General features: G+C 35.3%; 1 protein-coding gene across 1 annotated transcript in view; it reads right to left on the bottom strand.

The window, feature by feature from the left end:
- Window positions 1–3,336: 3,336 nt before the first annotated feature.
- Window positions 3,337–4,861, bottom strand: part of LOC147229958 (vesicle-associated membrane protein 3-like) — a 4,674-nt gene continuing 3,149 nt past the window's right edge. Inside the window, exon 5 of the mRNA XM_086155710.1 lies at window positions 3,337–4,861. This exon is cut by the window's right edge and continues 1,226 nt beyond it. The gene's annotated coding sequence lies outside the window, so the exon portion shown is untranslated.

Raw genomic sequence — 4,861 nt, 5'->3', positions numbered from 1 at the left:
TGATGGTAGCCTTTGTTACTTTGGTCCCAGCTCTCTGCAGGTCATTCATTAGGTCCACCGTGTGGTTCTGGGACTTTTGCTCATTATTCATGTGATCATTTTGACCCCACGGGGTGAGATCTTGTGTGGAGCCTAAGCGGTTTTGTATGTCTTCCATTTTTTAATAATTGCTCCCACAGTTGATTTCTTAAAACCAAGATGCTTTCATACTGCAGATTCAGTCTTCCCAGCCTGGTGCGGATCCATAATGTGGATTTCCTTTGGTCTTGGCCATAGTGGAGTTTGGAGTGTGACTGTTAGAGGTTGTGGACCGGACTTTTATTCTGATAACCAGTTCAAAAAGGTGCCATTAATAAAGGTAACGTATGAAAGACTAAGGCGCCTCTCACAAAAGAAGTTACAGGTCTGTGAGAGCCAGAAATCTTGCTTGTTTGTAGGTAACCAAATACTTATTTTCCACCATAATTTGCAAATAAATTATTTAAAAATCTAATAATGTGATTTTATGGATTATTTTTCTTATTCTGTCTCATAGTTGAAGTGTACCTATGATGAAAATTACAGGCCTCTGTCATCTTGCACAATTGGTGGCTGAATAAATACTTTTTTGCCCCACTGTACATACAAACATACATAAAAACATAGACTCTTACATTACCAACTTAATTACACACACATGCATAATTAGGCCCAGAAATATTTGGATAGTGACACGATTTTTAAGGTTTTCGGCTTCATGCAACCACATTGGATTTGAAATGCAACAACTACAACAGAATTGAAGTGCAGACTTTAAGGTTCAATTCAAGGGGTTGAACAAAAAATTAAACATCTAGGAACTGTAGCTATTTTTACACAAATACTCCTCATTTCAGGGGCTCAAAAGTAATTGGACAAATAAACATAACCCTAAGTAAAATGTTACTTTTCAATATTTTGTTGCGAATGCTTTGCAGGCAATGACTGCCTGTAGTCTTGAACCCATGGACGTCACCAAACTGGGTTTCCTCCTATATGATGCTTTGCCAGGCCTTGACTGCACCTGCCTTCAGTTGTTGTTGATTGTGGGTCTTTCTGCCTTAAGTTTTGTCTTGAACAAGTGAAATGCATGTTCGATTGGGTTGAGATCTGGTGATTGACTCGGCCATCGCAGAATATTCCACTTCTTTGCTTTAGAAAACTCCTGGGTTGCTTTTGCAGTATGTTTTGGATCATCGTCCCTCTGTAGCGTGAAGCGCCGTCCAATCATCTTTGCTGCATTTGGCTGAATCTGAGCAGAAAGTATATCCCTTTATACTTCAGAATTCATCTGTCTTTTGTCACATAATACAAAAACACAAGTGATCCAGTGCCATTGGAAGCCATGCATGCCTGTGCCATCACACTGCCCCACCACATTTTACAGAAAATGTCGTGTGCTTTGGATCATGAGCTGTTCCAATTATTCTCCAAACTTTCTTCTTCCCATCATTCTGGTACAGGTTGATCTTCATCTTACCTGTCCAAAGAATGCTGTTCCAGAGCTGGGCTGGCTTCTTCGGGTGTTATTTTGGCAAAGTCAATTCTGGCCTTTCTATTTTTAAGGCTGATGGACAGTTTGCACCTTGTGGTGAATCCTTTATATTTACTCTCTTCTTCGTTTGACTTAGATACTGATACACCTACTTCCTGGAGAGTGTTCTTTACTTGAGTGGATGTTGTGAAGGGGTTTTTCTTCCCCATGGAAAGGATTCTGCAAAAGGATTCTACCACTGTTGTCCTCAATGGAGGTCCAGGCCTTTTTGAGTTCCCAAGCTCACCAGTGTACTCTTTTTTAGGATGGTCTGTTTGACCATTGAGAGCTCCTTTGACCGCACGTTGTGTGTTTACAGCAACAGCTTCCGATTGCAAAAGCCACACCTGGAATCAACTGCAGACCTTTTAACTGCTTCATTGAAGACAGTTTACCATGGGAAGAGCCCATGCAGACTTGTTTTTGGTTTTTTTTTGCGGCCTTCTGAGTCAATTGGCCAATTACCGTAATTTCCGCACCTCAATATAAGCCGCACCGGCTAGCCGATCGCTATCTTGGGCTTCCTCCTGGGCTCTAAAACCGTTCAAAGTCGTCTTCTTCGGTGTCGGAGTTGAACAGACTCAGAATTTCCTGGTCATTTCATCGGTCCGATGTGACGAGGATAAATGTTTTGGCGGCGTGAAGCTTGTTAGCCACCCTCCTCAAAAAAAAAAAAAAAGTCCAGATATTAGCCGCATCATTGTTTACGTGAAAAAATCACGGCTTATCGTACGGAAATTACAGTATTTCTGGTCCCTTGAAAAAAGAGGTGGCTACATATAGAAGATTTGTAATTCCTAAACCCTTGCTCCAATTTTGATGTGAATACTCTCAAATTACAGTTGAAAGTCTGCACTTTAAGCCCATATTGATTGTATTATTGTATCCTGAATACATTTTCGTAAACAGCTAAAATAACAAAACTTGTGTCACTGTCCAAATATTTCTGCACCCAACTGTACATACAAACGCTACCATAAGCACTTGCACATACATACATACATAGACACACTTATGTATATATACATGTACTTAATTATGAGATAAACTCATACATACAGATATATTCATTCATTCATTCATACATACAAACATACAACCAGACAGACAGACATTAACACATATACAGGACTGTCTCAGAAAATTAGAATATTGTGATAAAGTTCTTTATTTTCCGTAATGCAATTACAAAACCAAAAATGTCATACATTCTGGATTCATTACAAATCAACTGAAATATTGCAAGCCTTTTAGTATTTTAATATGGCTGATTATGACTTACATCTTAAGAAAACTCAAAAATCCTATCCCAAAAAATTAGAATATCATGAAAAGGTCATTTTTATTTTTTCGATTGCATTACAGAAGATAAAGAATTTTATCACAATAGTCTAACCTTCTGATACAGTCTTGTATACATACATACAAGCATACATAAATACACGCCTTCCTTAAAGACAGGCAGATGTACTACTCACACGTACACACATGCATACATACACATGCATACTTACACACACATCTATTACCACATTAAAAGATACACTAATACATACACACAGGATATTCATACATAAATACATATACATGGTCCCAGGTAAGTGGAAGACAACAGATGAAAGTATGGATGGAAATACATATACACACACTTACTTCCATGCACATACAAATATATGTATATACGCTTACCTACTCACATAAATACTGTACATGCAAACATAGATACATATATATTCTATGTACATAAAAAATAGATTTAGAGAAGAATGAAGAGGCGTTGCAAGTGGTGGTTGAAGGTATCTTTATTGGCATCAGCAGCGTCGAGCTTCATGCATCATTTTAACTTCATAAACCACGAAACAGTTTCTCTATTTATTTATTAATTTTCAAACTATTTTTCTTATTTATTGATTGATTGATATTTATTCACATTTTTTCCTTCTGGAATCTTCTGTGATTGTTTACATTCCTTTTTTATTTATTTATTTTTTTTTTATGTTTCTCCATCAAAGCCAGAGGATCCGTAGAGGGAAAAAAAAAGAAATTAAAAATTGCTGAAAGCAGGAAGAGGCAGGTCCCGGTGCAGGAAGTGTTTGGGAGAGGGGGCGGAGCTTCACGTGCAGGCGATTTAAAACCTCGTAACTTTATTCTTTTTTTTTTATGAATGTGAAAACATATCTTACTGGTTACAGTCTACTTTATATGTTACTTGGGGAGAAATTACTTACAATTTACTGGGAATATTCTTCTACTTCCTTTTTCTTAAAAAAAATCAAAATACAGATTTGTATTGATGTTGAGGGAAAACATTTCTGCTATATTTATCATGTGTTCTTCTCATATGTTCTTCTCTATTCTGAACAAATCAATTCCAGTTTTTCATGAACTTTTTTCACAATTTTTCTCAGGTAATTTCTCATATGGTTGGGAATTCCCTCATAATTTTCTTGATTGTTTATCTAATTTGAAAACTTTTTCCTTGTCTATTTTTGGCAGATTTTTTTTTTTCAATTTGGGGGATACTTTAAAAAGATTTTTTTTTATTTGACAGCAATTAGTGCAGTATTGTTCTTTCTCTTTTTTTCTTTTTGGGTTACTTCGGAGGTGTTTTCCTATCATGATTTTCAGACTTTTTAGACATTTAGACATTTTTTCCTGTCATTTTTGTTTTTTTCTCAAAAAATTCAAGACTATTTCTTGAGGATTCACAGCAATATATTTTGTATTTTGGACGTGAAGGTGATTTTTTTTTTTTGTTGATTATTCAGAGTGATTCCTAGTCGTTCCTGATGGGATGCTTCATTTTAAATCTTTTATTTTATTTCTTCACTGACTGCAGGGGGAAATTCTAAGAGGTCATATATTTACTTTTTTTTCCTTTATTTCAAAGTTATTTGAGCTGATTTCTTGACATGTTCTAATTGTTTGTTTTATGATCTGCTGATTTTTCAGCATTTTCATAGACATTTTTAGGTATCTTTTCAATTCATATTCTTATTTTTCTATTTTTTTTGTAATCTCCCATAGATTTAGAATCAAAATAAAGTTTGTTACAATAAATAAATAATGAAAATACACACAATATTATTATTACTATTATTGCTAATAATAATAATAATAATTCACAAAACGTGGGGGGATGACCATCAGAAAGGAAGGTCTTGGTCATGTGACTCTGCCGAGGGTTAAACTGAGGAATGGTTCTCTTTTAAAATAATATTTTTTTTAACATAAAAATGTAAAAAAAAAAACAAATAAAGTTACCAAATTTTTCCAAATGAAACCGAACTGATTGTTCAGTGAAAATTC

The sequence above is a fragment of the Fistularia commersonii genome, chromosome 11 (assembly GCF_037954325.1).
Source record: "Fistularia commersonii isolate RoL2024-O1a breed Wild chromosome 11, RoL_Fcom_v1.0, whole genome shotgun sequence".
NCBI classification, from domain to species: domain Eukaryota; kingdom Metazoa; phylum Chordata; class Actinopteri; order Syngnathiformes; family Fistulariidae; genus Fistularia; species Fistularia commersonii.
This window is presented reverse-complemented; position numbering and strand designations above follow the sequence as displayed.